The sequence below is a fragment of the Pseudophryne corroboree genome, chromosome 2 (assembly GCF_028390025.1).
Source record: "Pseudophryne corroboree isolate aPseCor3 chromosome 2, aPseCor3.hap2, whole genome shotgun sequence".
NCBI lineage: Eukaryota > Metazoa > Chordata > Amphibia > Anura > Myobatrachidae > Pseudophryne > Pseudophryne corroboree.
The window spans coordinates 625,873,353-625,885,530 of record NC_086445.1 but is presented as its reverse complement, the minus strand read 5'-3'; the positions used below and the strand labels follow the sequence as shown (position 1 = coordinate 625,885,530).

The window sequence follows — 12,178 nt, the reverse complement described above, 5'->3', positions numbered from 1 at the left end:
GCTAACCTAGCACAGAAAGACATTCTGCAACATTCAAAGGCAACATCACATTGCATGGGTTCTTGCGTGACTGGGCAATTGGCAATAACATGACCTGGCATACGACACCTAAAACATTTAACCGCACGATTATCAACCCGTTTTGGCAGCATAGACCTTTCTAGCCCCATTGGCCTGTCTCCAGGGACAGTGTTTACAGTCTCTCCAGCCTTGCGTTCTCTTATCCGCCCTGCAACGTTTTCCCACGGAACAGTCTTACCAGTCTTTACGGAAGGGCGCTGTCGAGGATCTATGGGTTGCTGGGTGGTCATCAGTAGTTCCTTTGCAGCCAAGTACCTCTCTACCATGTCCACTAATTGGTCAGCAGTATCCGGGTTTCCATGGCTCAGCTACTTGCGCAGGACCACGGGCAAAGATCTCAAATAGCGATCCATGACGACTCTTTCAACCATCTGGGGACCAGTTAATGTCTCTGGCTGTAACCATTTTTTTGTTAGCTGAATAAGGTCGTGCATCTGGGAGCGAGGATGCCTCTCCATGGCCTACACCCAACGGTGCACCCGTTGTGCTCGTACTAACAGCGTGACTCCCAGGTGGGTCAGGATCTCAGTCTTTAGTTTATCATAGTCCCGAGCCTCAGCAGGGCTTAAATCAAAGTACGCTTTTTGGGGCTCACCTGACAGAAAAGGTGCCAGCAGACTGGCCCACTGTGCTTTCGGCCAGTTCTCACGCTCGGCAGTCCTTTCAAACGTGGTCAGGTAGGCCTCCACATCATCAGCCTCTGTCATTTTCTGCAGGAAGTGACTGGCCCGTATAGAACTAGAGCTGGTCGGAGCACTGACGGCCACATCTCCAATCCGGGCTGCAAGGCTCTGCACCACTTCTGCTAAGGCCTCTCTATCCTGACGCTGTTGCCTCCAATTTTCCTCCATTGCCACCTGCTGCTGTCTGTTGGCCTCCTGCTGTAGTCTCCAGTTTTCCTCCATCGCCACCTGCTGCTGTCTGATGGCCCCCTGCTGAGCCGCTGTAGCTTGCAGCAAGGCTTTGAGCAGTTCCTCCAAGTTGTAACACTGTAGGGGAACCGGACCTCGTTTCTTGGGGTAGATGGTAGCAGTTGAGAAGTCATACAAGTCCAGTTTTTATGGTGCAACTGGCCACAACCAGTTTTATTAAACAGAAAACAAAACAAACATCAAAAGAAAATACCTTGCCTGTCCGGCACTAACTAAACACAAGACGTTCCTAACTGTCTCTAAACAAAAAAACACAGAGTTTTCCAGTCAGCACTGTTCACTTGTATAAGGAAGCGTGTTTCTCTCACAGAGATCCTGCAGTCTTCCCAGGCAGTCTGCACACACTAATCAGGCTAGCAGCCCTATAACCCACTTACACAGCTGAAACCCTGATTAGCCCTCTGTGAGGCCAAAGACCCAAACTGGGCCCAATGTCTGGAACTTGCCCTATCTCTATTTCAGGGCCCTTATCCAGCTTTTCCAATAAACTGAAAAGGTTCTGACAAAACAAAACATTTTCCTAATACATGTAAGACAAGAACCTGGGACAAACATACCTGCCCTCAAACACTATTCCCGTGTTCTTGTCACAATATATATAGCTATATATAGATATAGATATAATAACAACAATAGAGTTGAGGGCGCACTAATTGAAAATTATACTGTTAAAATTCAAATTATATCCAGCAACCAATTATAAATAAATATAAAATTTATTAAAATACAGTTCAAATGCAACTTGAGGCAATAACTCACAATACGTGTAACAGAACAGATGCAATGACAATCCCCTTTTGATGATATTCAAGAAACTGATGTTCAATTTAAGTTAAGGGGAATTGCTCTTTAATCCCAATGCGTTTCATCCTTAAAAGGACTTCATCAGGGGAATAGGTTTATGAGAGGATATTCTGCAGACTCCTTATTAGAACAAAAATTATATACAACTTGTTAATACCCTCAAAGGTGCAAAAAGGACAGCAATTCTATATAATCATGAAGGGTAGACCGCCTGGTGATATCTTAGTTCTTCTCTTGTGGTAACCCAATTTTATTGTATATAAAGGTTAAAGGTAGGTGATGAATTATTATGACACATATCACCTCACATGGGGCGGGATGTACTAAGCGGAAAATGCGGTAAACCCCCTATTTACCGCTTTTTCCTGATGTACTATCCCCCGGCCGCCAGGTCAGCGCCGCGGCGGGATTCTCCAGCTTTAGCTGGCGATAGTCCATAGAAGCCTATGGGCTTCTCTCCGCGGCGCTGTGTGAGGGATCCGATCGGATCCCTCCCAGCATGCCCTGCGGCTACCCCCGTCACCCCGCGCATGCGCAGACTGACTTCTGGGGCCGAATTCCGGAAGTCAGGCTGCCGATGTGCATCGCGGAGGACAGCTCTTATCGGAAGAGCTGTCCTCCGCAATGCTGATCGCTCATGTTAGTACATATGCGATCAGCATCGTGGTGCAGGGTGGCGATGGGCGGCGATGTACATTAGTACATCCCGCCCATGGACACCATCAATATGATGTAAGGTGAGCAGGATGGGGGGGGGGGGACAAATCAGTGCAGAAGGCAACATGAGAGGGATCAGCATGTCAATTAACCTCATTCCTGGACCAATGGTGGCTTGCACTTATTGATGTCCACCTTAAGGGACTGTTACCATCATAATACATTCAGAACACTACTGTATTCTGTTTTACATCCTAGCAATGAAAAACAATACCTAAAGTAACCAACAATACAGAATGTACAGTACGAAATTTGGTTTGCCAAACATACCAATAGTACACAGCATGTACTGTAAAAGCACTGCCAAACATCTTTACTCAACATGACCAGAATGAAGATTCAGTACTTAACACATTTGTCAGCATTACCCAGCCTCTAGTGCACAAAACATTCCCATCATGTGTATGGAGCAAACAGAAAAATACCCTTTCTGAGCTTCCTTATAGAACTCAGCAACTCTGCCCATCTCTACTGCCTGCATGTTCTGCTGTGGTCAGTACATATCATCAGCTGTCTAATTTGCTTGATGTGTCAGCAGCTACTAACTGCAACTGTCAGTTACATTTTAGAGGAGGAGTAACGGACTGAAGAGGCACTTGCTATTATTGGCAGCTCCTGCCACTTCATAAAGAATAGGGGAGGATTGCTGAGCTCCATGCTCCCATTAAAATGGGTTTTAACAGCTTTATTCTTTTTTTTATGAATAGAAGCTTAAGATAGGTCAGTAAGTTACTATTGGAAAGCTGAACTTGTGATGCAAAAAAAACAAAAACTTGTGTCCATGCAAACATTCACAGACAAGAAAGTCTAACACATCCATCCTTATTTAGAGTTACATTACGCATAAATGCATTTAACTCTATATATAACAAATGATAGTACAGGTTGAGTATCCCTTATCCAAAATGCTTGGGACCAGAGGTATTTTGGATATCGGATTTTTCCGTATTTTGGAATAATTGCATACCATAATGAGATATCATGGTGATGGGACCTAAATCTAAGCACAGAATGCATTTATGTTTCATATACACCTTATACACACAGCCTGAAGGTCATTTTAGCCAATATTTTTTATAACTTTGTACATTAAACAAAGTGTGTGTACATTCACACAATTCATTTATGATTCATATACACCTTATACACACAGCCTAAAGGTCATTTAATACAATATTTTTAATAACTTTGTGTATTAAACAAAGTTTGTGTACATTGAGTCATCAAAAAACAAAGGTTTCACTATCTCACTCTCACTCAAAAAAGTCCGTATTTCGGAATATTCCGTATTTCAGAATATTTGGATATGGGATACTCAACCTGTACTGGCATGGAAAGCTTAGTGATCGCACCAATGGCTACAAAAGAGGCACATTTGAGATGTTACTTGCAACTAAAATATGGGGGTTATTCAGAGTTGTTAGCAAACCAAAAAATTTAGCAACTGGGCAAAACCAAGCTGCACTGCAGGTGGGGCAAGTGTAACATGTGCAGAGAGAGTTAGATTTGGGTGTATGATATTATTTCTGTGCATGGTAAATACTGGCTACTTAATATCTATACTACATTTCGGTTTAAAACACACCCCACCCAAGTCTAAATCTCTCTGCACATATTATATCTGCCCCACCTGCAGTACAACTTGGTTTTGCCCAATTGCTAACTTTTTTGGTTTGCTAACAAACCTGAATAAGGCCCTATGTGCGCACCTCTGCTTTCCTGTGTAAGCGCAGAACATTTGGGGTGTGGAGATGCAAGTTTTAGGTATACTTAGCTCATAATATTGCTGCCTAGTGGCAAATTTCCCATTAGGCAGGTGTGGCACATACCTAGGGTTGGCACTTGTTAGGGGGTGGCACTTGAATGCTTGTGATGGTAACGTCAGCCCAAAAAGTACCAGTAACTTCAAAATATTTCCACTGTACTGTACCATATGCCATCTTGAATAAAGTGTAAACGGCAGGACATGCAAGTACTGCCCCTGTAGGTTGTGCCACTTAGTATATATGTACACATAATTAAAAATTAAAAAAAAATTCATAGTTAGTGGCTTTTTTATTATTCTATTAAATTGGCAATCATCAAATGAGGGCTTATAACCAATCAATAAAAAGGGTAAAATTAGGCAGGCAGGAGCACCCATTACTGTCGTGCTTAGGGGCGCCCTCACCCCTAATCCGCCCCTGCTGCCACTTGTGCATATGCACAGTGCAATACAATTTACATGACACATAAATGAAACTGAATCCAGCTCTTATAAGACCAGACGTGTGCAGAGAGGAACCCGTTTACAAGGCCTAAAGCAAAACAATGTTGCTGAAACTTCAGACTTTGTTTTTCTGCCTCAGAAACATGTCTGTTTTGGTGTTTGTCTTCTTTACAGCTCATGTTATTTAGCTGCATTGTTAGTCATACACTATTTCCTCTAAACCCAGTGCTTTTCTTGTCAAGGACACTCCTCTTCCTACAGTGTCAGCTAAACAATGTGCTGCGAGCCTCACTGAAGCTGAATTAGTTAACTCTTAGCCCAGCCCTTTTTATGCCATCCTCCAGGAAGAAGTCAGAGCAAGGCTTCAGAAATCTGTTTTCCATCTAAACTCAGACCACCGGTTAGTGGAAGGAAGGATCCACAGGGTGAGTGGGTGTGAGAGACATTGAGTTTTCGGTTCTATGGGCCAAAGCCATTGCAAGATTTTAAGGACTTACACGGCATTCTCTATAGAGTTTATTTCATATTCTGCACAACACTTTCAGCACAGAATACTAAAGCAACAGTTGAATGAATTGCAGACGGTCTCTGAATGTAAGCTTAGTACAGCTGTTAGACAGTAACATCGTCCAGCCTCAGGCTTACTCTTTTCTTTGTAACAAATCTGAGGATGTGCTTAAAGAACACTTATTGTACTTAGTTTTCATACATGTGAGATATAGCAGTATAAAATAAGCTTGCAACGGTTTGCTGTAAATCATAGATTGTGTTGTCTGTTCAACTTTGCATTGCAGATGTAAATATTTTCATATTACATATTTTCATAGACATTTATTAAACTATGTATGTTTTGTTGTAATTTTGCAATAATTTATAGGCTAATATATAATAATTATGTTTGAGACCTGAGGATCATGTTCACAATTTTTTTAATAAACAGTGTTATACTGTATATGTAACATTTATCTGAGCAAAATAATGAAGAACATATTTATCTTCTGCTGTACTTGAAAATACTTAACACGGTGGATACAATATCACTGAAGCTATTCAACATTGCTCTGGTGCGGGAACAGCTGATGCGAAGATCAGCTGTCCCCACAATGTCTATCGTCACTAATAAAATATTGTAGCAGTGAAAAATTTACACTGCCAGGCCTGACTGTAGTTCACGCTTGTGGAGGAAAACGCAGACGTCCGGATGGATATCTCTTCGCAACCCGTTACTGATAGCCATAGGAAGATGGCTTCCATTCTCACAATCAAATTCTGAAAATTCTGTATTTTCGGAGATTGATGAATGAGGTTCTCATACTTGTGTATGGGGACCACTATCCACTGAACAGGGATGATAGGTAAGCAGGAGATTTCAGTGAACTCTCCTGCGTTACAGTTTTAATGAATGGGAGCAGCACCAAAGTTTTTATAAAAAGGGTGAAAATTTATATTTTCATCTACTTTTAAGGATGACGAGTATCTATGATCATCATGTTCACTGATTCTACAAGCCCATTTACAATTAGAATTAAATTCGGCTAGAAAGTGCAACCTTGTACAACTGCAGGAGGGAGGCAAATTGAAACTGTGACAACAGACTTAGGGGCAGAGGCAGAACTCTGGGAGACAACGGAGTCAGCTGCCGCCGGGCTCCTGCTTTGAAGGGGGGCAGCTCTCCTCCTGTTCCATGTGTTCAGCGACATTAATCAATTAAGTTAATTGACAGCAGCCGGTATCTCTTCCGTAGCCGACTTCCCCACTAGTCACTACACATTACAAATCACACCCTCTTTATTACAGATACACTGGAAGCAGATACCTTACTGATGAAGCTATTTGCCCCTATAAAGGAAGCATGAGAATTCTAACTATATGAAGTTATTTCTCTGACAATTACAAGTAACTTCATATAGAATTTAGAATTCTCATACTTCCTATGCAAGAGCAGATATCTCCATCACTAAGGTGCATGCTTCCAGTGTAATAGGTTGTGGGTTCTAATCCTGGATATGACGCTTGCAAATTAATTGTCAGAGAAATAATCAGCATTGTGAGTGACTGAGCAGATCTATGTAGTGTGTGGCTGGACCCCTACATAGATCTGCCTAATTCAGTGATTTTCAACCTTTTTTTACTCGCGGCACACCGAACAATATTTTCAAATTGCCAAGGCACACCATCAGTTCACCCACAGGAAAAAAACAAACAAACAAACACACATTGGCCCTCACAGTAAAAAACAAATCCACACATACATTGGCCTACACAGAAAAAACAATCACATTGCTCCCTACATAAATCATGTTGCTCCCTACATAAATCCTATTGCTCCCCACATGAATTATTCACATTGTTCCCCCCATAAATCCTTATTCTCCCCACATAAATCCTATTGTTCCCCACAGGAGAAATAAAAAATATTAGCCCCTACTGGACAGCTGTCCTCCTCTCTGTCCCTCAGTGGCGGGGGCTGTTCATAGTGGAGTGCTGCGAATACTGACTAGCGGGCGGTCGAACAGGTGTGGATGTGGGTGGGCAAGGAAAGCTGTGGATGCAGGCGGGAACTGGAAGATGTGTATGCAGGCGGGTGGGCTGGCTGGGTGGTGAGACGCGGCGGCCGTGACCTATGATATCACACTGCCGCGTCATCAAGGCATAGGTCATGGCCGGAGCACGACTGATCCTCTAAGAAGAGCCCGGGCCAACAGTTCACTCTGAAGGTGCAGGAAGCTGCTCTGGCTCCGCGGCACACCTTGCAACTGGTCGCGGCACACTAGAAAAAGCCTGGCCTAATTGCAACGGTTTTGTAGTAGCTTCATATAGTTTGAATCTGCAGGCTTGCTATGCAAGAGCAAATGTGTGTGTGTGTGTGTGTGTGTGTGTGTGTGTGTATATACAGCAGAGCTGTTTCTAGCCAATTTGGCTCCCAGTGCGAGATTTAAAAATGCGCCCCCCCATGACATAAAAAATGTCGCCCCCCCCCCACACACACACCTAGATAAAAAAAAACCTTGCGCGGCAAGGGGGCGTGGTCTCATCTAAATGGGTCTGGCCTCATTTAAATGGGCATGGCCTCGTCTGAAAAGACTACCTCACAATCCAGTTTTTGACCCTGCTCCAACAGATCACGACCACCACAGGAAAAAAAATTTCTACCATATTAAGCCCCACACAGTAATGCCCCCTGCACCATATTATGCCACACACCGCAATGCCCTTGATACATTAAATCCCCACACTACGGCAGGCAAGAGTCCCCATTTCACACATTACGGCAGGTGTCCCCATTTTACACATTGAGAGAGAGAGAGAATACTTACAGGGGCGATTACCGCTCTTCGGCCCGCCTCACCAGTCACTCCTCGCGCCGGCCTTTCCCTCTTCCTAACTTGGGCCCTCATTCCGAGTCGTTCGCTCGGTATTTTTCATCGCATCGCAGTGAAATTCCGCTTAGTACGCATGCGCAATATTCGCACTGCGACTGCGCCAAGTAATTTTATAATGGAGATAGTATTTTTACTTACGGCTTTTTCATCGCTCCGGCGATCGTAATGTGATTGACAGGAAATGGGTGTTACTGGGCGGAAACAGGCCGTTTTATGGGCGTGCGGGAAAAAACGCTACCGTTTCCGGAAAAAACGCAGGAGTGGCCGGGGAAACGGGGGAGTGTCTGGGCGAACGCTGGGTGTGTTTGTGACGTCAAAACAGGAACGACAAGCACTGAACTGATCGCAGATGCCGAGTAAGTCTGAAGCTACTCTGAAACTGCTAAGTAGTTTGTAATCGCAATATTGCGAATACATCGGTCGCAATTTTAAGAAGCTAAGATACACTCCCAGTAGGCGTAGGCTTAGCGTGAGCAACTCTGCTAAAATCGCCTTGCGACCGATCAACTCGGAATGAGGGCCTTGGATCCCCCTCTGTACTCCGCTCGGGGGGAGGGAGTTTCGCGGAGTGACGGGGTTGTGTCGTGACGTAACGGCGCAACCGCGTCATTCCGAGAAACTCCGCCCCCCGAGCGGGATACTCGGGGAGAAATAGGAGGGGGAAGCAGGGAGCCACAGTTAGTGCCGCGGCGGGTGCCCAGTGCGGTTGCACTGCTCGCCTGCCCCAAGAAACGGCCCTGATATACAGTGTATATATTATACGCGATGTGCTGAGCGAGGGGGGGGCGGTGGACGGGGGGCCGCTGACTTCACACAATGGTGCACCGGCGATAGCGATGCACGGCTATCACTGGGGGGGGGGGTATACACACGGCAGATCCGTGTTTAAAATCTAAGCAATCTAGTCAGATTGCTTAGATTTTAAACACGGATCTCTCCGTGTGTACCCCCCTTTTGAAAATGGGCACTGTGGTCTGAAGCATTACTTTGCTTAATGTAGTAGATAACTGATATAATCTACATTAGGGATTTCATACCTCCCAATTGTCCCTATTTCAGCGGGACAGTCCTGCTATTCGGACACTGTCCTGCTGTCCCTCCCGTGGGCTGCAGTGTCCTGCGAGTGGTGGTGCAGGTTAGGGAGCCTGTAATCACTGCTGCTCTGCACAGCAAAGTCGTGGGTGATCTCTGAATAGATGGCGTGCGCTACTGTGCATTGCAGTGAGTATATGGGGGCTTCCCAGCTGCTCGGGCATTGCTGACACGCCCCCAAAATGATGAAATGGAGATGTGATGCGAGATCACACCCACCCACCTAAGGCCACGCCCCTTCTCAAGTGAGGCACCACCCCCTATTCAGTCCTGCATCATAGCGCTTAAAAGTTGGGAGCTATGGGATTGATTGAATTGCAGGGATTCTTAAAATGAAAATACAAAAATGTTTTCTTTGAAGCACTGCTCACATAGAACAATTAATATACAGTCAGGTCCATAAATATTGGGACATCGACACAATTCTCATATTTTGGGCTCTATACACCACCACAATGGATTTGAAATGAAACAAACAAGATGTGCTTTAACTGCAGACTTTCCACTTTAATTTGAGGGTATTTACATTCAAATCAGGGGAACGGTGTAGGAATTACAACAGTTTCTATATGTGCCTCCCACTTTTTAAGAGGCATCCAAGTGCTACCCTCCAGCAACTGGCACCTCTAGGTATGTGCCGCATGTGCCTAAAGGGAAATTCAACACTGATTTGCATACCTCCTAACCTTAGAAAGTTGGAAGGAGGAACACCGACATGAGCTGAAGGCGCGAGTCTGAAATTAGAGGACGTGGCCTCTCGGTTAGGAGGCATGGCATCAAAGAAGTGCTGTGATCGTGGGCCATATCCCCATTTTTTGGCACTGTGGAGAAAATGCTGATCGCTCTGTGAGATGTCTCCCTCTCTCCCTCCCTCTCTCTGGGAGAATAGATGCTGTGCGCATGTACACAGCGTCCATTCACTGCAGCTCTGCCACTGGTGAGAGGGTCTCCCAACTGCCCACCCAACTGCTGGACATTGCAACCCGCGGGTGAGACAGTCCCGGAAAAATGGTACTGTCCCGCCAAAATCGGGACAGTTGGGAGGTATGTTTTTGTTGGGGTAAGTTTCTACCAGATTTGCACTCTGGGGATAATTTTTGTTCTTTCTTGCAGCTTTGTTCCAGGTTGCTCAGGTTGGTTGGATGGTGCTTCTAGACTGTAATATTCAAATAGTGCCACAGACTGACAGTGGGATTGAGATCTGGAATGGTGGGATGGAGATCTGGAACGTTCACCATTTTGTTGTATGTAAACACTATTCCTGCTGCAAGGCTTAGTTTTCTAGCAGACTGATGCAGTTTGTCTTGCACTCCTATAAATCTGATGCTGGGGAAAGGAAGGGGAACAGGGGAAGAAAACCTGTGCACTGGTAATGCTTGTGAAATTAGAGAATATTTTTGTCTTTTAGTAATAGTCAATAGAAAATCCACAATAGCAGTAGTTCAGGGGTCTAGACTCTATTCATGAAGCAGTGAAAATTGTGGAGAAGTGAGCCAGTGGAGACTCCGTAGAGGTGAGTATTTAAAAATGGGTGTGCGGTGTAAGCCTCACTAGACCCCAGGGGCCCATGTGCACCGCACACACTGCACCCATTGCAAATACCCCAGTGCCTGCAATAATGGAGATTGGGGGTCATTCCGAGCTGTTCGCTCGTTGCCGATTTTCGCTGTATTGCGATTAGTCGCTTACTGCGCATGCGCAAGGTTCGCAGAGCGCATGCGCTTAGTTATTTTACACAAAAGTTAGGTATTTTACTCACGGCATAACGAGGATTTTTCATCGTTCTGGTGATCGTACTGTGATTAACAGGAAGTGGGTGTTTCTGGGCGGATACTGGCCGTTTTCTGGGCGTGTGCGAAAAAACGCTGGCGTTTCTGGGAAAAACGCGGGAGTGTCTGAAGAAACGGGGGAGTGTCTGGGCGAACGCTGGGTGTGTTTGTGACGTCAAACCAGGAACGAAACTGACTGAACTGATCGCAATGGCTGAGTAAGTCTGGAGCTACTCAGAAACTGCTAAGAAATTTCTATTCGCAATTCTGCTAATCTTTCGTTCGCAATTCTGCTAAGCTAAGATTCACTCCCAGAGGGCGGCGGCTTAGCGTGTGCAATGCTGCTAAAAGCGGCTAGCGAGCGAACAACTCGGAATGAGGGCCATTATGAGAAAAACTGCTGGTTGAGGTCTTAATGTATTGTAATGGAGAAATCCACACTGGGAGAGATTTCGGAAAGGAGACTATCCCCTGTAATGGTGTAAAGGGTTTAAAGTAAAACTTAACTTTTTAATATGGTTATATAAAAAGACTCTTATTCACAATGTCTTCAAAAAACAGACACACATATATTGATAAAAATAGTATTAAATCTTATGGTAGCAATGCGAAATATGCAAAAATAACAAAAGTGTAATGGGTAAATACCCACTCAAGGCAGGCAATCTCTACTTTAGAGAGATTCTTACAAGAATACAGGGATTACTCCACAAAATTCTATGTAAAAATAATTTGACAATAACAGTAAAAGCAGTATATTATTACAACAACTCCTATAAATCTTTCAGTTTAAAAAAGATGCCCTGTTCTTACTGAGGAAAAGCATCCCTCCCTACAACATGATGTTGTCAGTCCCATAAGTTAAGATGGTGTTTGCTGAGGAATGGACAGTGGGGGAAATGCAGAGCTGATTATAGATGTGCGAAAGAACGCACATCTACGATCAAAATCTCTGACATGCGGGGGGATACCCAGCACAGGGCTAGTCCGCCCCGCATGCCAGGCCCTACCCCCCTCCACCCCGATAGACGTGCAAAAGCATCGCACAGCGGTGATGCTTTCGCACCTGAAGAGTAGCTTCCTGCCTACGCAGCCTAGCTGCGAAGGCAGGCGGGTACCCGCCAAGTTTTTTGCTGCAGCGGCTGCGTGTGATGTCATGCAGCCGCCGCGGCCTGCCTTGCAAGCGTGCGC

The 12,178-nt window shown here is 44.9% G+C and overlaps 1 protein-coding gene and 1 long non-coding RNA gene across 2 annotated transcripts in view; one reads left to right on the top strand and one right to left on the bottom strand.

The window, feature by feature from the left end:
• LOC135051032 (uncharacterized) overlaps positions 1-3,029 on the bottom strand; it is a 145,717-nt gene extending 142,688 nt beyond the window's left edge. The window contains exon 1 of the long non-coding RNA XR_010242001.1: positions 2,960-3,029. This is a non-coding gene — a long non-coding RNA (uncharacterized LOC135051032). The remainder of the gene's footprint in view (positions 1-2,959) is intronic.
• A 2,036-nt stretch (positions 3,030-5,065) lies between these two features.
• The window catches only part of BAK1 (BCL2 antagonist/killer 1), a 140,476-nt gene continuing 133,363 nt past the window's right edge, over positions 5,066-12,178 (top strand). The window contains exon 1 of the mRNA XM_063957225.1: positions 5,066-5,168. The gene's annotated coding sequence lies outside the window, so the exon portion shown is untranslated. The remainder of the gene's footprint in view (positions 5,169-12,178) is intronic.